Source organism: Melopsittacus undulatus, chromosome 3 (genome assembly GCF_012275295.1).
Source record: "Melopsittacus undulatus isolate bMelUnd1 chromosome 3, bMelUnd1.mat.Z, whole genome shotgun sequence".
Taxonomy (NCBI): domain Eukaryota; kingdom Metazoa; phylum Chordata; class Aves; order Psittaciformes; family Psittaculidae; genus Melopsittacus; species Melopsittacus undulatus.
The window spans coordinates 31,949,482-31,975,419 of NC_047529.1; positions in this window are offsets into that span (position 1 = coordinate 31,949,482).

Sequence of the window (25,938 nt, forward strand, 5' to 3'; positions counted from 1 at the left end):
TATTTAGGGAGTTGAATGTTTCCTCCATTACATTCTGTTTCTGTTTAATTCTAGGAATACTCACAGAGCTCCTTGAGACCATCACTACTCGTATCTGGGCTAAATGTTATTTGTGTGTTGCGTAGATCTGGCTAAAAAAAATAAATCAATGTTGGGTGCCATCAGCGTGCTCTGCTCGCTCCCTGAAATGCCTGTACACCAGTGCATGCAGCATGGGGAATAAATGGGAGGAGTTAGAAGTCTGTGTGCGGTCTAAAGCTGTGATCTAGTGGCAATTACAGAGACATGGTGGGACAGCTCACATGACTGGAATGTGCTCATGGATGGCTATGTCCTTTTTAGGAAAGACAGGTCAGCAAAGCGAGGTGGTGGAGTTGCTCTTTATGTGAGAGAGCGACTAGAATGTATTGAGTTCTGTCCAGGGGCAGATGAGGAGCAAGTGGAATGTCTGTGGGTACGGATTAAGGGACAGACTGGTACGGGTGATACAGCTGTGGGGGTCTATTATAAACCTCCTGATCAGGACAAAGGAGTTGATGAGGCCTTCTACAGGCAACTGGAAGTAGCCTCACGACAACATGCCTTAGTCCTCATAGGGGATTTTAACTACCCCGATATTTGATGGAAGACTCACACAGACAATCATTCACAGTCTATGAGGTTCCTCCAGTGCATTGATGATAACTTCTTAATGCAAATGGTGGACAAACCAACTAGGAGAGCAGCGCTGCTAGATTCAGTACTCACCAACAAGGAGGGTCTGGTTGAAGTGGTGATGGTCAATGGCAGCCTTGGCTGCAGTGACCATGAGATGGTGGAGTTTAGGATCCTGTGTGGGAGGAATAGAATACCTAGCAAGGCAGCAGTTCTGGATTTCCAAAGGGCTAACTTTGGCCTGTTCAATCAACTGCTAAGGGAAGTCTCAGGCGAAAGGGTACTAGGAGGTAAAGGGGCTCAAGATAGTTGGTCAGCATTCAAGGACCACTTCTTCCAAGCTCAGGATCAGAGCGTCCCAATGGGTAGGAAATCAAGTAAGGGATCTAGGAGACCAGCGTGGTTAAGCAAGGAACTGCTGGGCAAACTCAAGTGGAAAAGGAGAATCTGTGGATTATGGAAAGAGGGGCTGGCCCCTTGGGAGGAATATAGGACAGTTGTTAGAGGATGTAGGGAGCCAATTAGGGCAGCTAAGACCTCCTTGGAACTTAATCTTGCTTGTTGGGTTAAGGACAATAGAAAGGGCTTCTTCAAATACATAGCAAATAAAACTAACACCAAAGGCAATATAGGCCTGCTGCTGAATGAGATGGGTGCCCTGGAGACAGAGGATATAAAGAAGACAGAGGTGCTGAATGCCTTCTTTGCCTCTGTCTTTACTCCTGCAGACTCTCCCCAGGAGCCCCAGATTCCTATAGCCCCAGAAGGAGTCAGGACAAAGGAGGAGTTTGCTTTGGTAGATGAGGATTGGGTTAGGGATCAGCTATGCAATCTGGACATCTATAAATCGATGGGTCTGGATGGAACACACCCATGGGTGCTGAGGGAGCTGGTGGAGGTCATTGCTAGGCCACTCTCCATCATCTTTGGTAAGTCATGGGAAACGGGAGAGGTGCCTGAGGATTGGAAGATGGCAAATGTCACACCAGTCTATAAGAAGGGCAAGAAGGAGGACCCAGGTAATTATAGACCAGTCAGCCTTACCTCCGTCCCTGGAAAGGTGATGGAACAACTTATTCTTGACTCCATCTCTAGGCATATCAAGGATGAGGGGGTCATTAACAACAGCCAACATGGTTTTATGAAGGGGAAGTCATGTTTGACCAACCTTATAGCCTTCTATGAGGAAGTGACTAGGTGGAGGGATGATGGTAGAGCGGTAGACGTGGTTTTCCTTGATTTCAGTAAGGCATTTGATACTGTCTCCCACAGCATTCTCATAGATAAGCTAAGGAAGTGTGGGCTTGATGATCAGGTAGTGAGGTGGATCAAGAACTGGTTGAAAGGAAGAAGGCAGAGAGTTGTGGTCAATGGGGCAGAATCTAGCTGGAGGTCTGTGACTAGTGGAGTCCCTCAGGGGTCGGTGCTGGGACCAGTGCTGTTTAATATTTTCATCAACGACCTGGATGAGGGAACTGAGTTTACCCTCAGCAAGTTCGTTGATGACACTAAACTGGGAGGAGTGGCTGACACACCAGAAGGCTGTGTTGTCATTCAGCGAGACCTGGACAGGCTGGAGAGTTGGGCAAGGAGAAACTTGATGAAATTCAACAGGGGCAAGTGTAGAGTCTTGCATCTGGGGAAGAACAACCCCATATACCAGTACAGGTTGGGGGTTAACCTGCTGGAAAGGAGTGAAGGGGAAAGGGACCGGGGGGTCCTGGTGGATAGGATGACCATGAGCCACCAATGCGCCCTTGTGGCCAAGAAGGCAAATGGCATCCTAGGGTGCATTAGAAAGGGTGTGGTTAATAGGGCAAGAGAGGTTCTCCTCCCCCTCTACTCTGCCTTGGTGAAGCCGCATCTGGAATATTGTGTCCAGTTCTGGGCCCCTCAGCTCAAGAAGGACAGGGAATTTCTTGAAAGAGTCCAGCACAGAGCCACAAAGATGATGAAGGGAGTGGAACACCTCCCTTATGAGGAGAGGCTAAGGGAGCTGGGTCTCTTTAGCTTGGAGAAGAGGAGACTGAGGGGTGACCTCACCAGTGTTTACAAATATGTAAAGGGTGGGTGTCAGGATGATGGAGCTAGGCTTTTTTCAGTGATATCCAGTGGTAGGACAAGGAACAAAGGGTGTAAACTGGAGCATAGGAGGTTCCATGTTAACATCAGGAAGAACTTCTTTACTGTGAGAGTGACAGAGCACTGGAACAGGTTGCCCAGGGAGGTTGTAGAGTCTCCTACGTTGGAGATATTCAAGGCCCGCCTGGACAAGTTGCTGTGTGATGTACTCTAGGTTACCCTGGGTTTGACTAAATGATCTTTCGAGGTCCCTTTCAACTCTTGGGATTCTGTGATTCTGTTTGGAGAAAATAGATGTTTTTTTTCCCCTTTTTCTTTCTGCAAGGTAGCCAGTGAAGAATAAATGACCCTATCACAGTGAGGATAGTTTAAAAGAGGGAGTTCAAACAGTAGAATTAATAAGGCCTTACACAAATGTGATACCCGCTGTAGTTTTTTCTTCTGGTTTTCAAATGCTGGCATTTCAAACAAGAAACAATTTGAAAATACTTCTCACTTTACCTAAAAGCTTTTATATCTGGATTGCTTGCTTGTATTAGAATCCTTATCCTCACCCCATAGCACAGTGTTCAGAATTCCTTCAAAAGCATTATCTACTTGATTCACTTTTTTCTTTTTCTGTTAAGCTTCTCTTTCATTTCTGATGCTGAAGATCTTTTTTTTTTTTTCTCTAAAATTCATGGATTTTGTCCCTGATTCATTTCAGACAATATACTTTGCATTTTATTTCTCACTGCATTTAATAATGTCATCATTTATAAGCTGTGTAGGCAATGTATTCTTGTGCTAATTCAGTTTTTGTTAACAAGTTATAATTTCGGGTACTCTGAGTACAAATATAAAAGTTCAAATATATGCTCTATAGTGTGTACATATATAAAAACTTTCAAGTTGCAGGAAATCAATGTCTTCTTTTTTCTGACTGTACTCTATGTGCTTAGACTGGGATTGCACAGATGTGCTGCTCTTTTTTTTTTTCCCCTATCATATACATTATTACTACTAACCTGTAATCTAGCAATTATGCTATAGTTAAAAATGGTTGTAATTCTTTCTGAAGTTCAATGTGAAGACTTTTGAACTGGAAACTGAACCTTAACTTTGAAAATGCCTTTGTATTTTAATTTTAAATGTGTGATTAGAATCACCAAATAATTCAGGTTGAAAGTGATCTCTTGAGGTTATCTGATTCCACCCCCTGCTCAAAGTTATCCTAGCTTCAGGGTCAGAGCAACATGCTCAGGGCTTGTACAATCAAGTTTTGAATATCTCCAAAGCTGGAAATCCCATAGCTTTTTTGGCTTTCCAGAGCTGACATGGAATCATAGAATAGTTTGGTTTGGAAAGGACCTTCAAAGATCATACAGTCCAACCTCCCTGCAGTGAGCTGGGATATCTTCAACTACATCAGGCTGTTCAGAACCACATCGAGCCTGCCCTTGAATCCTTGAATGTTTCCAGGGATGGCGCGTCCACCACATCCTATGAAGAAGAATTTTTTCCTTATGGTCAATGGGAACTTCCCTTATTGCAACTTGTGACCATTGCCTCTCATGCTATTTTTGCACATCCAGGGAGAGTCTGATTCTCTTCTACATAATCACCTGTAATATTATTGAAGACAGCAGCTGAATTCCCCTTAACCTTCTCTTATTCAGTCTGAGCACACACACTTCTCTCTTCCTCTGCCTGTATGTCAAGTGGTTCAGCTCTGTAGGTCAGTGGCTCTTGTCGGGACTTTCTCCAGTTTATTGATGTGTTTCTTGCAGTGGGGACCCCAAAACTGGACTGCTTCAGATACAGTCTCAGACATTCCAATTAGAATGTAGTAAACATTTCCATCACCCTCTTTGTCTTATTCTATCTAGTACAGCCCAGTGTGCAGATAAACCTCATTACCTCAAGGATATACTGCTGGTTCATGCTCAACTTGCTGTCCACCAAGCCTCCAAGTCCTTTTCTGTCAAACTTTTTCTGTTAGCCCTTAGTCTGTACTGATGTATGAAGTTACATCTTCCCAGATGCAGGACCTTGCATTCATGTTCATTTGAGGAGAACAGATGAGAGGAGAAGAGACTGTCTGTCTATTTACCTCTTGTGAAGCAATTAATAAAAAAAAAATAAATTATAATCAGCGTGCTATCCAGGTTCAGTGTAATGGCTGACAAACTGGTATTGAAGGAAGGAGCAGGAGGTGGGAACAGGAGCAGTAATCAAGTGGGTAAGAAGATAGATCGAATGACAGATTGTCACTGATGCCACTCACATGTTTTCTAAATGCTTCTTATGGCATTATTAGCATATTTCAGGTTTGTAGTTTCTTTTTCCAAATAAGTATGCATAAGCAAACTTCTTAACAGCAACAATAAATAATATAGTTAAATTTGGTCTCTGATGGTTCCGAGTTCTGGAATTAGCACCAGGTAACTTTTGGGTGTCCCAGTATGCATGTATTCTCAATGGGTCTGCTTGTGGCTTCCATACACCCTGAGTGCAAAGCGGTTTTGGTGCCCAATTATGAGTGAGGCAGACTGCCCATTTTAAAGCATCACTTACTCATGGTTATTCTTAAAACCCTCTGTTTGGAGGCCTGGGATTTAGAGTCTTGCTCTCTGACATTCAAAGCTTAAAGAGCAGCCTTAGCCCCCTGTGTTAGCAAATATCCTTGCTAGTAAGTTGCCATGTAAGGGGGAACACCACTTCTTCCTAGCATAGCTTCTTCTTTTTAAAAATATGGTTGCAGTTGCGTGTTGTGAGGGTAACAAAGGAAGACAGAGGGTTTCTTAAATATATTTGGCTCATGCCATCTGGACCAGATCCTCCCAGTCCTAACTAGTTTATGAAGCTGCTACAGTTTTACTTGGAATAAGGCATTTAGCTTCTTTAATCTGACAATGGTATGCATGATCAAAATGCTAGACACTATTAAATGCATAAATTTTCTTACTAAACAGTGAGTCTCTAAAGGTGATATTTTACTGGGATAAGACAATGGCTAACAGGATGATTTGGGATAGCAGTTTTTGTCTTGTGTAACCTAAATGGGATTAAATCCCATGGCAAATAGGGTGTGATCTTTTGTGTACATGTGCCCAGAACTGCCCCCACAAAATATCTAAATGTCACATTAAGGAATTCAGCAAAATGCCTGTATGTATGCGCAGTATGCATGCACATATATGTATAGCTAAAAATATACGATATCCATATCTTCTACATGCATGTTTGGTGATCTTGTCTCAAAAAAAGATAAAAGAAACTGGGAAAAAAACCACCAGTGAGGTTCAGAGCTGAGCAATAGCTTCTGTGCAAGAACTTTCACAGCCAGAACTTCTCTGCCTGGCATGAGGAAAATAGTGGAAGGGGAGATGCATGAGAGAAGATCTAGGAAAGTTGTGGAGAATGGGCTTCAGAATGATTTGCCATCCAATAAATGAAGGGAAAGATTCCCAAAGAAATTATCAGACATCAAGTTTAAAAGAAGCAAGTAGGCATTGTGAAATACGTAGTGAATATATTTTACTACACAATCGCATGCACAATTCTTTGACATTAAAAGCATGTGATAGGAAAAGAATGCATTGGGTCAAAGGGAAATTATCAGACTCATGGAAGAATATTGACCGACATGTTGAACGCAATGCTGTCAATACGTATTTTAGCTTAGGATATCCACACAACACAAGCTGCTGGGCCTTGGAGAATATGCCAGGGGAATAACAAATATCTGTCCTGTTTTATGTTTGCCTAATCATTTGTTACAGTGTTGACTGTCCTGAATCACATGCTTCTTATGCTTATAAGTGTAATGGAGATATACTGTGTCCTGACTGAAGCTTCCTGAATATTTTTTGCAATATTAACTAGTTTTGAAAATTAATCTAAGCTTAGTAACTAAACTAACTGTTTTAAAAGCCATGTAGTACATGAACTAAGCAAGCTTTTTAATAAAAATGTGTCTGGTGATATGGTCATTTTTCTACTGAAAAGAGAAACCCATTGATATTTCAAGCAGGCAAAAAACAAAGTCAAAGAAAAATGCAAAATATGGCAGAACTTTTCTGTTTTATTATTATTATTCCTTATTAATAAGTACAAAAATGCCTTGCAAAGAGTCATTAGGGGCTGCACCCTAATTCAGTCTCAAAATAGCATCTTTGTCAGGTAATTGCACAGGGCTGGCAGAAGTTTCCAGGAAGACGTACCAAGAAACTTGTGCCTTCTGAAGCAGGAACAGCTGGAAGCTGGGGTGTGTCAATATAGCACTAGTTGCCTCTGTTTAGAAAAGCAAATCAGCTTGAAAAAGTAATGTAGTTGTGTTAAAGTGTTTCATGGTGAGATTAAAACATCTACATGAAGATGTGCTCAACATCTTAGTTACCCTTGCAAAAAAATGAGATTGGAGAAATACATGTGATGCAGCCTGGGAAGATATTTATTTCTCTCTGAAATACACATATCTTATCTGAATACCTGAAATTTCTTCAAACAGTGGTGACTGTTTTGACTAGATCTCCACTGACTAAAATGAGACTTTAACCACCAACATGTGTATGTTAACCTTAAAGTGAATCCTGCTTTCAACTGCAGGTTTTGCAAACAATTTAATGGCTTTTTCAGCCTTATACATTCCTTTCCAAGCTTTTTGTTATAATGCCTGGTTTATACCCCATCCTGGCCTAGTCTGCTATTTCTCCCTTGATTTCATCACATCCCCTTAGAAGACACATATTTCAAGATTTCTGTTATCCTAAGTTGTGTCATGGAAAAAAATGTGCTACAAACAACTGTGGAAAGTACAGTAGAAACAATGAAGTGTTCTAATCTCAATGAGCCTATGAATTCTGTCACAATTTTTTCTTTGCCTGTCCTTTATTTAATTGGTCATCTTCTTTAAGACATTTAGTGCTTCAAATCACATTTTTTGCCTGTGTGCCTATTAAGTCTTTGATCAGGTTTTGAACTGCTGCAGTTAAGCAAATTATATATATATATTTATATATACATGTATGAGTAGGCAGCATGACTTTTAATTAGTAAAGAATTACTCTTTTACTCATGTATTAGTATCAACAGGAGTTTAGGTCCTGATTCACAAAAGAATGTAAGCATGTTTCTATGCTCAAGTCATCACTGGGAAAGCAAAGCATGAAGACTTGACAAGCACAAAACAGGCTTTTCAAATGAAAACTGCATGTCTGTTTTGTACATGTCTGTTTAAAACGTATCTTGGACTGTAGTCTTTTCAAGAACTGTGAAAGTCTTACTTGTTAATCTTGTAAAATAATGAAGAAAATTACTTTCTGCTAAGTTTATGTGTGTCTATTTTCTTTTTTATTTTCACTGTTAAGCTGGGAAAATTCTAAACATTCTGTAAGGGGTTTTCTTTGTGGCATTTTTTTTCTCCATTTGAGATTTCTAATTCCCTTTATGGGTTCTTATTTAGTCAAAAGTGTTTACAGTGGGGACTATCACTTGAATATGGATAACAACTAATAGTAACTAGGAGTCGTGAAAATTAGAGGCTGGAAAGACCTATGGCATTGTTTAAACCCTTACCCTGCCATTTTAGGATTGCTCCCTATAGTATTATTTCCAATGCTTTATTTGGTCCAGTGGTAAATGACTTTTACTTCCTTGCAGTATTCTCCTAAGAACACTATCACAATATTCAATGCCTCCTTGTCATACCAGCCATCCCTCAGAATTCAACTCTGACAATTTTAACTTACCCTGACTTCTCATATATATGTATGAGGGATCCCTTTTGGGTACTTCTGACTTTTTCTTTTTGCAGTTTTGGACCCTCCATCACCTTGAGGTAGTTGTTGTTCTTTCAATTAGGATTTGCATTCTCTGAGTTTAGTTTACAATGTTTTCCCATCAGCTGTTCCATCCACTTCCTTAATTGTTTTTATTGAATTTTTTTTCCCTGAATTCTCCAATTTATTGTCCTCTCTGTGGGCCTACTCCTCCTTCCTGCTGAAGTTAATGGAAAAAAAATTAAGGCATGTTACTGCTCGGAACTCTTTCCTGTAATTTTTACCCTATTTCCATAATAAGGTGAGATTTTTTTATTTTTTTTTCCCAGCTGACTAAAGTTTATTAATATTTTGAAACCAGAACTATGCCTATCTTGGGTGCTTACAGTCATCATCTAGCTTATCCAATTCTTCTAGCTGGCAGACCTTTTATTAACTTGACTGTGTCTGACTGGCTTCAAGACCAGACACAGTTTGCATCCTGCCAGCTTGAAATTTGCTTGCAACTCTACATGCCTACATGGGAAACACTTTGAAGTCACAATCAGTAATTTTGAGCAGCTGAGGCCAGCAACACTGATGAAAATACTATTTTGTCAGAGTCCTTTTCTAAATACCAGAAGTACTGCTTACATGTTCTCATGAAAGCTGCAGTGAGAATATTCTGAAGCTCTCATCCTTGAGATACCTGCTATTTTAGGTACTTTCTCTCCAAATTAATACTAAGTGTTCCTATCACTCCAGACAGTAAAATGGTTTCCTCATGTGCATGGCTTCAAATGGAGAATGCTCAGCCTAAGTGTTTATATGGAGCCACCAGTATTTTGTCTGGGACTGGTTGGTTGTTCCCTGTGGTTTCTTTCCCCATTAGTACTGGCTTTCAACATTTTGGACAGTGTACTTGAGGAAAATAAATTTGGGGGGGGCTGACAGAAAACAGTTATGCAATATTCTAGGGGATTTCAGCATATATGGATGCACTCATAAGTAAATTTTTTTGCTCAGTGGTTCATGGGGAATAAACACTAGGCAGTTTCAGTATAAGGACTTTATAGCTGCGAACCAAAGTAGTGCACACCACTTTACAGATACTGACGAATATTTATGCCCCACTACCTCATACAAATGAAGTTGCTAAGCCACTGTCCATCATATTTGAAAAATCATGGCAGTCAGGTGAAGCTCCCAACAACTGGAAAAAGGGAAATATAACCCCCATTTTCAAGAAGGGGAAAATGGATGACCCAGGGACTTACAGACCTGTCAGTCTCACCTCTGTGCCTGCAAAATCTTGGAGCAGATTCTCCTGGAAGGCATGCTAGGACACATGAAAAACAACAAGGTGCTTGGTGACAGTCAGCATGGCTTCACTAAGGGGAAATCCTGCCTGACCAATTTGGTGGCCTTCTATGATGGGGCTATGGAATTGATGGACAGGGGTAGAGCAGTCGATGTCACCTACTTGGACTTGTGCGAGGGGCTCGACACTGTCCCACACAACATCCTTGTCTCTAAATTGGAGAGACATCAATTTGATAGGTGGACAACTCTGTGGAAAAAGAACTGGCTGGATGGTCACACACAAAGAGTTGTGGTCAATGGCTCAATGTCCAGCTGGAGACCAGTAACGAGTGGTGGCCCTCAGGGATCAGTGTTGGGACCGGTCTTGTTCAACAACTTTGTCAGTGACATGGACAGTGGGATTGAGTGCACCGTCAGCTAGTTTGCTGATGACACCAAGCTGTGTGGTTCCGTTGATACGCTGGAGAGAAGGAATGCCATTCAGAGGGACCTTGACACACTTGTGAGGTGGGCTGATGTCAGCCTTATCAAGTTTAACCATGACAAGTGTAAGGTCCTACACCTGGGTGTGAGCAATTCTAGGCACAGCTACAGGTTGGGCAAAAAGGAAATTCATGGTAGCCCTGCGGAGAAGGACTTGGGGGTGTTAGTCAATGAGAAAATGAACATGAGCCAGCTTCAGTGTGCACTCACAGCCCAGAAAGCCAACAGTATCCTGGGCTGCATCAAAAGGAACGTGACCAGCAGGTCAAAGGAGGTGATCCTGCCCTTCTACTCTGTTCTCCTGAGACCTCACTTGGAGTTAGGAATGTTAGGAAAAGATAGGGAAGATTAAGTAATGTAAGGATCAGTGGCATTGTAAACACTTTCTATCACTGGGCAATTGCCACTGTTCATTTTCACTGATTATAATAAATCCAGCATGAGTCTAGCAGTAGCACCCTAACAGCTTCATCACATAGAAACCTGTTTGTTTCCTTAAAGAAAAGAAAAAGTACAAAAAATCCCACAATTTACCATATAGGTTAGAGTTCAGACTCTAATTTCATATACCTAGACAGTAGTTGCACTGTACACTTTAACTTTTGCCTATGAAGCTATGTTCATCAGTCAGGTAACCAGTCTGCTGTTAGGCTGGGATATATACCTGGTAGCTCTTGAAAGGATAGACATTTCAAATGGACAGCAAAGGGTTAAAACTTAATAAGGAGTGGGCAGGAGGAAAAGAAAAAACCCTAGGCAGAATGTCTCCACACAGAGAAACAGAGAACAGTTAATTTGTGCTCCAGAATGCCAAGGACAGCAGAAAAAAGCAACTAGTATAAATAATTAAAGCAGAGATTAGATAAATATTTGGGGAGGGGGTACTGTGATGGTGTAATTGCTAATGCTGAGGAGAGGTGGATTTCTGTGCTTCCTGGCCCCTTTTGTTCTAAGGTTTCCTGCAGCCCATTACTTAGTAGCCTGCCACATGCCATGATTTTTAGGTTTTAAACCACTTTTTTTTTTTAAGCTTGCATAAGAATGAATTGTAGAACACAGGCTGGGATGTGATTCTGTCGTGCAATATGGCTTTATGATTCATTCATTTTCCCAGAGTTTATTTCTCCAGAGTGGGTCCTGGGTTGGCAGCCTGAGCCCTGCAAAGATCCACAGGGCTGAGTGGAAGGAATATAAATGCTTCACTGGAGCCAGACTCAGGCTGGGGCTGTTGCTGTCAATACACTGAAGTTGAAATACATTGACAGAGGGGTGGGGGAGGTGTTCTGCAGTGCTGCATATCCTAGGAATGCCCTATCTTGGGAGCATAGAATTAGGACTTTTTTTTGATATATTCACTAACATGGTTGTTTCTTGTTTCAGAGATAAATAGCTATAAGATCAGGTAACCAGCAGAGCCTAAGTTTTATTGTTTAAAAGGAAAAAAAACAGACATGTTTTAGTAACAAGGAGCAGCTTCACACATGGTGTTATATATATATATAATATATATGACAGCTAAACGTTATAAGAAATTAAACTTGAAGCAAATATTCAACAAATTAAATATTTTTCTATTGAAGGAAAAGGAAGCAGGCGAGCAGCCTACATTGAAATATTAAATGTTCAATGCAGATTCTATAACAAAGCTCTTAAAAATAAAGTTTTTATTACTCTTCAATGCTCTTGGAAACACATCACAGGGCACAAGAGCTCTATCAATCTACCAGTTAAACTGGTTGATTTTCTATGTCTGTTTTCCTATGTTCCCATTCCTATCTTTGACGGCACGAATTGGTAACCTTACAAAAGCATTCCACAGGAACGAGAGGGTTCCGTGCCCCGGCAGCGGCTGTGGTGATCTCGGGGTGTCACGGGGTACCATGCGGTGCCTGCGCTCACCCCATGCGGTGACTGAAGCTCAGGCACTGCAACCAGCCCTGCACGGCGAGCCCAGCCTGGCACTCTTGGAGACAGGGAAATGCAAGGTACCATTTTTTTTTTTTTTTTAGCAGACTGTAAATGATTCCTATTCTTTGCTCCACAGAACATCCGATGTGGTGCCCAATCGGCTGAGAAAGCTGCACAGACGTCAGTGTCTGTGCGCGTGTGTGTGTGTCTGCACAGCCAACTGCAGCTGGAACCTCCATTAGAGCAGCCCTATTGATTTCTGGCTCACACTGCAGTAGCAGGGCTAGAGTGCAGGGCGGGGGGAGAAAAAGGCGGGGTGTGTGTGTGTGTGTGTGTGGAGTGGAAAGTAATCCCAGCGGTTTAAAAACGAGAATTAGGCACATCGGGGTGTAGGTGCATATGTACAGCACATACATGCCGGTTTCCAGAGATACGCTGCTGAGCTGTTTGCTTAAAAAATCCCCACCAAAGCCAACAAAAATCCCGAGGCAGAGTGACCCCCATACCTCAGGAATCAACAGTCTCCCCAGGTTTCAGATTCCGTGCATACATGGATTGGTGGGTTTTGATGCTGATTTTGCACACTATTTTAGCGAAGGACTACAGGAGATGAGCGCTTTAAATGGCTCTTTCTCTATGCATGCCCTTGTCTGCTTGGGGAAGATGCGAGGGGGGGGGCTTGTGGGGGGGATAGGAATGCAGCTTGGAGTCTGTCAAACAGTGCAGAGAGAGCTCCAGGAAGTTGTTCTGCGTCTGCTGGCAGTCATTTTCTCGTGATGCATAATGCACAAGGTGCCATTGCAAGCTGAGGTGCAAAAACAGGGGGGAAAATGATGTTTCTGGTAGTGACTGAGCTTTCCCCTTCCTCTGAGGTTTCTTTCCCAGCTAATATCTGGGAATAATTTATAGCTGCATGCTAATATGGTGTCTTGGTATTTCAGCACATCTGTGAAGAAAATCCCTGCAAAGCAAGTGTGTCTTTTCACAATCACTGCATGCCAGTCTGGCAAACTCTAGCTGTGAGCAGTATGCAAGGAAGGGGGGGATACCCCCCAGCACCGTTCTCTGTTTAGGGGGTGGGGGAAGTGGCAACGGTAATACCTTTAAAAACCCAAAAGGCGGTAAGCCATTATTAGCAAAAGCTATATTGAGCATGCTTGCCAGACAGGCAGCGCAGCTCAGCTCTAGTTCCGCCCAGACATGTGCCTTGCCATTTTCATTTTAATCAGTCTGCTCAGGATGGCTGCTGATTCATTTTGCGGGATGGCCCCCTGGGAGCCAAGGTGGAAGCCTGAGGCGAGCTGCTATTGCATCAATGCAGCACTTCACATCAGACACAGGGACGGGAGGAAAGGCTTCAGCAGCAGATCGAGTTCAAAATACCAGCCTCGCTATTAAAAAACAAACCAGCACCCCCCTCCAACAAATAAAATAATAATTAAAAAAAAGAGGAAAACCCCAACAACACACACCCCCCCACCCCGAATCATGAAATAAACCACAATTAGTGGAGAAAAATCTCTTCTGCTCCTTCCTTCCTTCCTTCCCTTCATACCATGGAATTACTGGAGCTACCATTTCTTTTCACAGCTCGTCGTTTAAAAAGAAAAAGGATGCTCTCTATTTCTCTATTTACCTGATAACTAGCTGGGGGTGGGATACCTGATTTAGCTGAAGACTTTGATTTGTGGGATTGACAACCTTATTATGCAGTGAGCTTATTATTGATATTATTCTGCTCTCGGTTGCCATGACCACCTTGTGAGAGACATTCAATTTTCTCTCTTCCATCATCATTATCTATGAGGCCATCTGTTGTGGAAAATGAATTCAGCCTCATTTGCATGACTGATAAGCAAATTTTTTTTTATCTATTTAACAGAAGGTCATATGCCGGGGATTTGGAGCTGGTGAAAAAAAAAAAAAAAAAGTGGAGGAAAAAAAAAAGGCATCTCGAGAGGATGAGTGGGAGTGCGTGCATTAGAGGATGTATGTGGAAGTAAAACAGATCCCTCAGGCCTGCTAGCCTATCCTACTGCATTTGTCATTCCTGCCAGGGCGACATTTTTTTCCCCCTAAGCTTCTGCACACTAAAGAGAGTGAGAGCTTTTTCCCTGCAGTCTTCTTGAAGCCCCCCTGATTTTTTTTACTCAGTGTTGGTGGGTGTATTTAATTTTTTTTTTTTTAATTCCCTGGAACATGGGGTATCTTTTCAGTGTTCAATGAAGAAAAAAGCAGCCTTTTCTGAGTCTCTGTGGTATGCTTCTTACTCCTCATCCTTTCAAAGTTGTAGTAAGCCAGGGTGTTTCTTAACCATGCTGAAATGTCTTGTTATGTTTAACTTGTAAATGGTTAATGGTGCAGGTGTGGGCTGTGTTTTGTGCAGGGTGGGGGTTGATTCTTGTAGCTAACTGGAAACATTATTGTGATTTTTGCAGTCGTTCTGTAGCTTGTACTTAAGTATCCATTGTTTGCTCTTTTCAAGTTCTTCTGGCAATACTGCATGTGCAGTCCAAATTGTACTGGGCTGTAGAATAGCTGATAAAAAATCCTGAAGTGTGTGTTTACTATATGAACGCATAATGTTGCATGCATTAAGCATGTTGTTGTTTATATAAACTTACTGCATGTTGGACAGTACTTGTTTGATACAGAGAACCCGAGACAAAAACTTCACAGATTGGAATGCGCAATGACAACAGAGTACAATTAAATAAAAGATTATAAGATCATAGGTTTTTAAACTAGAATAGTGTTTGAAAACGATGGATTTGTACTTTAAAGAGGCACACTCGTGTAGAATAGCATTTTGAAAGAACACTGTCTTCAGTGTCTCATATCTCTTAGAGTTTTTCTTCAAAGAGAAAAAGCTTTGTAAATAAGGGATGGTTATTCAGTTAACTTTGAAAACATCATAGTTTATAATTCCATTTTTAAACAGTTCAGATAAATAGGACTGTAGTCCCTGTACATTTAGTGCAGAATTGTTAATGTATTATTTTAGTGCTGAAAAGTAACTGAAGAGTAGAAAAGAAAACAGATTAGTAAAACAGAAAAGACTTTGCCTCCTGTGGAAGAGATGTTACACGGGTTTGCTTCTTTTATTTGTCACTAACAAAGATGAAACTTAATGGAACAGAAACATGCAATTTTCTTCTGAGTGCTGAACAACGTGCATAGCTTTCTCTGGGCAAAGAGGAGGATTTTTAAAATGTTTGTTTTCTACAGAAGTAGTGTGTGCATGAAAGTAACTGTTTTACACGATAAATGCTTTGCATGGTTGCCAATACTCCTTTTAAAAATAGAAAAGGAGATATGCAGTACTCTTTTTCTTGAAAATAAATACACTTAGATTTTATTTATAATCTGCAGGGAATCTCTTTTTATATTTTGTCCTTGCAATAGAGAAATGGTCATGGGTGCTGAATTTCATTTGGAAAGAAGTTTCACTTTTACTGAGGTTACCTGGAGAGCAGATCACTGACTTGTCTACATAAGTGACTTTCTCTATATTACTCGATTAAAATTCCTCTTTATTTTTTTTTTCTTAAAAAAAAAACCCGCAACCGATCTAGCATTAACTTGTCATGCTAATCTATTGCTGGTAGTTGTTTAATGGGCACTCTTTTCTCCTGCCCCTCTGATTTCAGAGAGTATATTTCTTGTAGATTTTTTAAAAAGGAATAAGATTTAATACTCCTTTGGCATCCGCCATATTTATCATGCCTCTTGGTATTTGAGGTGGAAGTTGGGTCACAGAACTAGTCGCACACTCAGAGTTCAGTACAATGCAGCTCTGGTGTTTGGGGGGGAGGGGGGGGCGTGTGTGTGTTTGGAGCGGTGCGAGTTTCATCAATGGACTTCAGCTGGAAGTAACAGGATACTGTGTATTAGCAGGCTGTGTTATCGTGCGCAAAGGTTGAGGGCTCCGTCTTATCCCCTCCTCCCCCCTCCACTCAGTTGTCAGCATCTTCCAAAGGCTGGTTAATAAAGCCTACTAAAGTTCGGAAAAAGACTAATGGGTAACACTGTCTGTTCCCTTCCCCTGCCCCCCAAAAGTTAATTACCGAGCTTGGTTGGATTCCTCCTTGCCACCCTGACATCTGACTGCTGCTAATTCACTGATTAATCTCATTAACGTGATTAGAGCAGGATTTGGAGTTGGCTGCCATTGTTCTGCAGACAGCGCCGTGCAGCCCGGGCGCCGGCCGCCCCAGCCCGGAGCGGGCCGTTCAGCACCGGGAGCTGTCCGCAGCCCGCGGCCCGGCGCAGCCGCAACCCCCTGTCCTGGCCCCTGCGCTCCCTGAGGGCACAGCGGGAGCGGCGCTGCGCCGGCCCGCGGGGCGATGCGGGCAGGGCTGTGGCAGCGCATCGAATCTTTGCCTCTAAGTACTGCTCCAGTTCTTTTACAAGCTGTCCCGAAGTGCTGTTTGTTTGGTCGCAGATATCCTTGGGGCAGTGCAGTTTAAACAGCACTTCGCTGCAGTCGGGCAATTTAACTTTCAGAATGCGAGGGTCATTACAGGTGTTGGCCATACTTAGCTAGACTTTCTCTTCGTAGTCAAAGAGCGCTTTGTTGAGCTAAGTGCTTTAATTTGTCTTCTTTTTTCTTTCTTTTTTTTTTGCAAATAAACAACGTACCCATCTTATCACATCAACATTACATTTGGCCTCACCATCAGCATGATTGTGCCCGGGGACTTTCCTGCGTCTGCCCTGCAAATCCTTACTCCCTCCTTTACCCCCCCCCCCCCCCCCCCCCCCCCCGTTTTCCGGAGTTTGACAAATAGGAAGCATTTTATCGATCGAAACTTGATCTTTAAGATCTTTTTGAGGTTTCACTATATACATAAATGACTTTCGCAGTTTGCAAATGCAACAGTGTTTTATATTCAAGCTTGCAAGGTTAGAAGGTTTTAACTCAAGCTAGGAATAGCTTCTTTAAAATAAGGCACTTGTCACAGCATCAGGGCATGGTCTGCTCTTCCCTGTTTGGTATTTTGACTTTTATTACCTAGAAGTTGCATTGTTATAATTTAATAAGCTGTCAATCGCACATGCGCAGTAACTTTTTCTCTTTTTTCTTTCTTTTTTTTTTTTTTTTAATAGCTTCCCTTTCATTTGTATTCTTTACGAGCATGACCCTGTAGTGGAAACTGAAGCCACACATTAAACTCTATTGTGTGAGTAATTTGCCAGGACGAGCAGTGAACTCCTGCAAATCACTAAATTAAAAACACTTCTAAGACAGAGTGTCCTGCTGAGGAAAAGGTGGGATCTGTTAAAGAACAGTACATTTTAAAAAGATTTAAGTGTAGTAAATGTCAGTGAAACCTCTGCAGTCATTACAAACTATGGACAAATAACAATTTACGTTCAAATCTGCACTGAAACTGAAAAAGCCCGTTGCCTTTTTTTTACTATAGCTTTGACTTCCACATGGTTTTTCAGTCACTGATACCATATTCTCAATAGGCTTTCTTATTTTCTTTTCGTTTCCTTTTCTTCCCGTTTCTTTCTCACCCAAAATCAAAATCCCAGTGAGTAAAGTATTGTCTCCTTAACTGCCTTGGAGAGCTATACGTTTAAAGGATATATAAAATAGGACTGTATAGGAACAGGTTTTAACAGTGACAGCCACAATATGCAGGCCAATTAAGGCTGCTCGTTAGCGGGTATATTCTTGTAATACTCCTGTCAAGCTGAAATTGTACTCCCTTATTGACAGTAGTGGGTTCTTCTGATGCTTGAATTCTGCTTTCTGTGTTTGCCTATATTTCAAGTCTCGTTAAAAACTGCTGCCAGCGGAAAAGCGCAAGAAATGGAAGGTTTTCCAGAACACTTTACCTGAAATTTGCTGGCCTGGCTAATGTAACCTTCAGGAAAAATACTGTGCCCTCATTAACGCTGCTTAAACATGACCTGCATCTCCTTTTCCCGATGGATAGTGCGCGTTGACGAGACATAGGCTGGGGGAGGGAGAATCCAACCCACAACATTAAACCCATACCCTAATGTCTTGTAGAGCATAATTAGGCCAATGAATCACTAGTCTCCCATTTTTTTTTTTTTTACGCACTGGTCTTTTTGTAATTGTTTCTAATTTATGCAGCCTTCCCCCCCCCCCCCCCCCCCCAACTCTCACTAACACAGGATTTATATACTTTCTGCCTCAATTAAATCAAGCGTTGGTTTTGTCATCAGTGAGAGAAGCACCAGGCCGTTCCTTTGTGCCATCCCCAGGGCTAGAAGTGATGATGGGGGCTCTTTCACCAGCTAAATCATCTTTTACAAGTCTGAAAACACCTGCCAATGACTTGTGTACCACATAGACCCTTTCACTGTCTTACTAAGGCTAGCCAAGATCCAACATAGGGAGGTTAGCTTTATTAGAGGAAGAGGACAAACTTGTGAAACGCGAATGCAGCTATCCGAAGATTCTGCATGTAAACCCTAAGATAGGAAAGGACGAGATCCATTTGGGGGGTGCCGATACCCTTACACGCTCACAGAGAGGCCGGTTCGTCCCCAGGTGTGCGTATGCTTCTCAGGCTACATAGATTTGGGTGGAAAAACCCCAGGCTGACATGCCCTCCCTCGCTGCGACGCAGACATGGTAGCTCTCCCTCCCGTTGCGAGGAGTCTCCTCCCCCCCACCCCCCAGACAGATCCGCTCCTCCCGCCCTGCGCGGCCCCCTCCGCGCTCCCCATCCGCACCTGCGGCCCGGCTGCTCCGCCGCTCCCGAGGGCTCCGCGCCTTGGCCTCGGGGGAGCCCAGAGGGAGCGGGGAGACGTAATCAGAGATGACAGAGAAAAATTAAGGGGAAAAAAAACCCCACCCCAACAAACCAACAACAAACCCAAAACCAAAAAACACCGAACCACGAGCGAGGTGGAGATGGGGGGGGGGGGAGCGGGGGGCGGGGGAAGAGACACGTAAGTCCCTTTTTTTGCTTTCTGAGGGAAACACTGCGTTGTCCACCAAAAGCGTGGAAGTCTTGAAGGCTCTGCTATTGTTAGCCCCGACCTCAGCAGGCTCTCTCCTGAATCCCTGTGGCGAGCTTCCCTCCCAAAAGCCCCCCCCTCTGCTGCCGTCGGGGTGCGGCTGTGAAGCTGCTGTGATGGCTCGGAATGCAGAGGGCTGGTACGCGAGGGGGGGGCTCGCCCTGCCTCCAGCCCGCAGTGTGTGTGGTTCCTGGCAGGGCTTGTGGGGAGGGAACGGTAACCTCTGCAGTACCCGGCATGTCTGGTCTCCACCCGTCAGGCAGCGGGCTCGGGGGGGGATTACCTCCCAGGGCTGGAGAAGGGTGTTCCCTGTGACTTTTGGGTCAGGCTACCCCGCCTCTGTGGCGGCCAGAGGGGTCTGCGCGCGGCTTGCCCGCATCGAGCCCCGCCGCGCAAGGGGGAGGAGGGAGGAGAAGGAGGGGTGCGGGGCGGAGGGGCTGCAGCAGTACAATGGCATTGAGGAGGGCAGTGTGCACGGGTGCAGGGAGGGCGCGGGCTGTGGCTGTGCGCTGGCCAGGGTCCTTCCGTGCCGAGCGGCCGGACAGGCAGGAGCTTCGGCGCTGCCGGGACTGGCGGAGCGTGCGGAGCAGTGCCCGTGTTCGTGCCCGTTCCCTTGCGGGTGGTGCCGCGGCCCCGCGGGAGGATCGCAGCCCGTCACGCTGCTGCCGAAATGACATTTCGGGGACAAGTTTAAAGGAAGTGGCTCCCCGCTTGTCAGGGCGCTCCCGTTGCAGGGGCGTCAGGCTGCCCGGGGGCGAGCCCGCAGGGAGGCTGCCCGCGGGAGGGGGGCGCCGGCGGAAACCTCCGCAACTGTGTGGCGAGGTGGTGAGGTGCCTCTTCCCAGTTATTGTCTGCGTGACACGTTTAGTAACTCGGTCCCTGAGTAAGCGCAGCCAGCGGGAGCCACAGGATCCACGTCAAACTGCTAGGGAAAAAGCTGTCAAGGGGCACACGCAGATCTGGCCCTCTCTTCGTGCGTTTCCTTGTTTATGTTTGGGCTGTTGGTCACATAGAGCTGAGCTGCTCGAGTCGCTAATGGTGTAAAGCTGCTGATCTTCTCTCCTGGAAATAGTTCATTTCTTTTGTTTTAAAGGGGAGAAGATGGTGTGAGCAGGTAAAATAAGCGAGGCTTCAACAATCCAGATGAATTAACACCATCAAACCTGGAATGGTACCCAGCTTCAAAACAGTAATGGTTTTCAATCATTATTTTATTTTAAAGACACATTTAGAGGACTAGATATAGTTGGGGTTTTATTCCTTTTTTTGGGGGGGGGGGGTTGGGAGAAAGGGGCTGTTCTATAACGGAGACACCATTTTACGCCGGCAGCCGCGGCAGGGGAGTATTTTTCGCGGTTTGCTTTCCGGGGCTGCGGCGTTTTGTGTTTCCCCTCTATTCGGTGGAATACAGCGCCGCCGGGAGCCCGGCCCGGGGTGCCGAGGAGGGCGCGCAGCGCGGCCCCAGCCCTGCCCGCCTCCCGCCGCGCCGGCGGGGCTGGGCCTGCAGCTGCGGCCGCCGCGGGGCCGGCAACTTGGATGCGCGTCGCAGTGCTTAAAGGATGCGGGCTGAGGCGGGGTAAGTCAGCGGTTTGCTACGGACGCTGTTCTGCGGCAGTAATGTGGTCTCTGAGGGAACGCGGGCTTGATGCATGCTGCGCTGCCGAGGCTTCCTCTCGCCCGTCGACTCTCTGCTGCTCTTAAATGGAGGTTACAGCTGATCCGTCAGCCACAGAGCTGCACGCATGCCCATCTTCTCGGCGTTCAGTGGTGGCAACTTATTAATTTCTGCCTTCGACTTCAGGCCCGTTGGTTTCCTGTCTGAAAGCATTATTACTTTTGTCCATATGGCAAAATAATTAGCATACAGATGAGAAGGGATCCTGCCTCTGAGCCTCAGTCGCAGGAGAAGATGTGCAGTGGAAAGTTGATTGGATGAATGGAGAACAAATGGTGGGCGTTCAAAAGCATTAGGAGAGTTTTGTTGTCGTGGAGCAGGTTTGTCAGTTCTTTGGTTGAGTCTCGTAAGATGGAAGGCAGGGCGGCTGGTGCCGAGGAGACGACTGCTTGACAGACTGGCCTACTTGAAGGTGCACGTTTGGACTGCATGCGTAGATAATTCGTTTGGACTACTTTGGTTTGCAATTCTACGGCTTTCCCATTGCTATTCCCTCAAGGTAAATATGTCCTTTTTTCACGGTTGTTGTTTGCAGGGCACTTTGCTGTTGTTCACAAAGTGATGGAAAGTTCAACTCTTTGGGCAGTTAACAAAAGAATAGCTGGGGTTTGTGTTTCTCCTCTTCTCCCACCCCAGCTCCTCAGCACATCCTCCTGTGCATAGAGCTGGAGGAGGCTGTGCAGATCAGGGCTCGATCCTGCTCCCCCTGAAGTCAGCAGGGAGTTTTGACATTGCTTCTAGTGAAAACAGGATCAAGCACTCAGTGGTTGTTGTTTTAATAACGACTGCTGGAAATGTCAGATTTCTGCTTCCTATTTTCTAGAACAATGTGGGCAGACCTGTAAAATTAGCAACTACTGCTTCAATGAAAGCCCAGATGTGATTAGTTTTGATTGGTGTGGTGTGCATTTTCATGGCTGAAAGGAAAAAAAATGCTTATTTAACACAAACTTACTAGTAATGCTAAAACCTGAACTTACTGATTGACAAATTACTAGTGGCTCTTTCAGCTCCAAATGCGTGTTATATACGTGTCCTTATAAAGGCTTCTTTATTGAAAGGAGAAAGCAAAAGAAGAAAATAAACAAGCTGTCTTTGAATTACTTTTTTTTTTTTTGCCAGATGATAACACTGAGTCAGACTGGAATCCCACTTCTTGAACAGAGCATCCATTGATAGGCATTTCTTATATAATCCTGATGCTGTGTATAAAATACGGAGCTTCAATTTAGTTGCCTTTACTTTTTTTTTTTTTCATGTGGTCATTTAGGAATATTTTATCCAATTTTAATGATTCTTAATCCCCTTTAAAACGGTGATTTTCATTTTAAGTGACCTAATTTTGAATCTGCAGTTAAGGTTGGGGTTAAGTAGAAATTATTACCCTTTAATTGTCTTTACATACCTCTGTGACTATTGTAGAACAGTTTAATAAATGAATTGCTTTAATTTGAGAGGTGTGGGGTTTTTGTAACCTTTAATGGTGCTGTTATGGAGAACAACAGCACACAGTTCCAAACCATATTTAGTTTTTACCTCTCTCTTTTATTTTTTTAATTGACATTCCAGTGTTTTATGGTAGTTTCTTTTCAAAAATTACCAAGCAAATAGAAGTCTTTGTCTTGTCACTCTGCAAACAAACAGAAAAAGATAATACTGGAACAAACGGTTAACCCTTAGTGGACAGTCAGGAGGTACTACCCTCATGATTTATCAAGGTCCAAGTTTGGAATGATAAGGTTAAACTTGGTTGCTGTGCTGTAGTCTGGTGAATATGTATGTTTATACTTGTTTGCAATGTGACACATATAAAAACAATTGAGATGGCAACATAACACTCCTAACATTAGAAATACAGGCTGATGTAAGACTATGCAATAAACCAGGGGTTTTCACTAGGAAAAAAGTAATGATTATATTTTTCTAAAAACTACATTTATTTATCCAGTGAAACAAAGAGAAGAGTAAAAGGTTACAATGAGTAAATGCAGAATTCGGTATATTTTAAGCTAATGTAAGAGTAGATTCAATTTTGTATGTATTTTACATCCTGAACTTTCTGGAGAGTGCATGTTCCTTTTTTCTTCCCCATTATTTTAACCAACAAGGGCAATAGTTAAATACTAAACATTTGCAGTGGTTTCTTTGTTTTAGATTCAAATACCCAGTTATATGCCTGCATTTCCAAAGAGGGCATCAGTTTTATTGTAGTAGTTCTTAGTTCATAGTATGACTTTGTTGTTTTACTCTACAGCTTTGTATCCTACATATTATAGAATTGAGCAACTGTGTGTTTGGAGACAAAGACAATTAAGAAAGAAGAGGAGCTACTTCAGTGTATTATGTCTCCTGATCTGTTAAGGACCGTTTTTGAGAGTCTCTTTTTTTTTTTTTTTCCCTTTCCTGTTCTTTTCTATTATGTTTAGTTTTTGTGGTGAGGAGATAAGTTATGCAAAGGAGTATTTAGATTACATACACAACCATGCATACGCTTATGTGGCAATTTATTACCTGGGCATTGAAACTTTGCCATATGAAGAGCAAACATGGTGCTGTTCTGGAAACTGTGCTTCTGCACCAGTGAGGCTTTTATGTGGACTCCAAAAGAATAAAAATATAATTCCCATCTATCAGCACTGTCATGAGAAATCAGCATGGGCATTTCTTTTCAAGTGCGTTGCACAAGCATGTTTATAAAACAAAGTTCTCTGTGTTAGAACCTATTTCTTGATGAACTCAGAACAAATACTATTTTGTTGACTATTCAGTGGTGGAAAAGTACTTTCATATTAAATATGTGTGCTACTTATGGAAACGCTGAATTTAATATCAGTTTCCCTGGACTTGTTAGATGTTTGCATCATGTTGGTCAATTTTCAATAAAGATGTGAAGCTGTTGATAGTGTAGTACAAGAAAACTTTTGGGTTGTAGATTGCTTATTGACCTTTCTCATAATAAGAGTGTTGAGAAATCGTAATAAGAGTATCAATGGTGTTTTTAACAGAAAGGCAGCCAAATTTCTATGGAATGAAAATGGGTGAAGACCAAATACCATCACCTTCTTCACATGTCCTAGATTAAAAAGTCAAAAGGAGAGCAAATCAAAGGTTTTGTGGGCTGTTGACAAAGATTATCTCTTTAGGACCCTTCAGAGCACCCTGCCTGTTTTAGCCATAGAGGAAAAAGCAGTAAAATGTAATGAAACTGAAATAGAGAGGGGATGTCTTCTGTTGAGGGGAAGAGTGGGATGTGAGCACAGGCAGGTCAAAACCACAACAGGCTTTTTGATCCCTTACAAGGGATCATACTTTTTGTTGGAAAACAGTAAACATTATTAGATCAGATTTAAAATCTGATCTTAAATTAGATTTACAATGTATATACTAATCAAATATGTTTGCATGGATGCTGCAAATGTGGAACACAATTTCCAAGTGAGGAAAGTAGCCAACTTGGTTGTGGATATACCTAAAGCTGCAGGGTGCCCCATAGGGATTCATCAAATCAGGTCTGGTATAGAACTGGCTGTTAGGCTGTAAGCGTTCAGAAATAAATGTTGGGTCTGCCAGTAGACCCTTTGGTTTGCTGAAAGTCCTATCTGCCTAATGCATCTGGGCAATTGGTTTCAGAAACCAGTTTCTTCCATGTTAAATTTTATTTATCTTGAGGGTTCATCATAACCAAATTGATTATATGTCTGCACCAGGCAAACCCATAAACATCTGTAGGATCACAGATTTTCACCCAAACCAGCACTTGGGGTCTGTTATTTTGTGAAGTATTAAAAGTCTACGTCTCTCATACCTTATGTCAGCATGGCATATTTTAATCAGGAAGTTGATTAAAAAGGGCAGAATATACTATGGGTGTATGTTCACTTGGCAGAACTTCAGCTGCTTCATTCTGAATCTGGAAAGTGCTGCCCATCACTAGGTGCAGTGGTAAAGAGAATCAGTGCAAAGCAGAGGCTTTTTGCAGATCATTTTCATGATGTGTTTTAGGAAGGCTGCTGTGTTTTCAACTTTGCATGAGGCGGCTGCTGACCCCAAAGGAAAGACAGCAATGAGTTTTGGATCAGGCTTGTTACATCTTTTTATAGAGTGACAGGCCAAACATATTTCTCATGCATCTCCAGTGAAATCAAAAGAAAACAACTCACCCATGTTTTTGTAATTAATATGATTGTTTTCAGGCACAATGTAATGGATAGTATAGTAACCATGAAAAAGGATCAGAACTGAGTGGCTAATTTTTTCCAGTGTCTCCAGTGATGTTTCACATTCCTCCCCACCACTCCTCCTCCTCCCCCCCCCCCCCCCCAAAACGGTGATACATACCGATTTACTGCCACAATATTTATATTATGTATCAATAGCTTGCTTTATTTTTTCCAAGGGAAATTCCCTTTTCTCCTCCTGTCTCTAGCCAACACTGAGGATATTACCAAGGGAATAAAATTTTATGCCTAATTTTAGTGTTCCTCTGCCTAATGTGGTGTGAATAAGTACCATGTTACGGCATTTAACCTAGTCCATCTTTGTCACTTCCTGAACAGTTCCTCAGTTCAAATAAAATAGTCAAAATGCTGAAAGAGAAGATACCCAACTTTTGTTGTGAGGATAAATTGTAGGGAGTGCTTTTTCTTTCTCTTGGAGTAGATGCTCTGGCATTCCTTCTGGTGCTGCAGCAGGGCATTCTCTTGCATAAAGAATACTCTTGAAAGGGGTTCCCCAGGCCTCTCGTGATACTGTGAGTCAGTGGTTCATCCCTGTATTTCATCTCCTTCACCAGAATTAGTTGTTAAATCAAATGTCTTAATTTTCAGTGCTGGTGATTTATTTTAGTTACATTTTCAGAGATACTAGCAATTTCTCTGTTGTTGAAAAGGCCAATGTTTAAATGTGAAACTATGTTTCTATCAGCTTCAGGTACATTGTGGCTGTCAAGTCCTATGCAGAAATATTCAGGATTGTTTTTTGAGTATACACACATGTATTTAGGAAGACATAAACCTGTTACGTCGTAGAAAATTATGAGGTTGAGTGCAGGGCTGTTTTATATTCTGT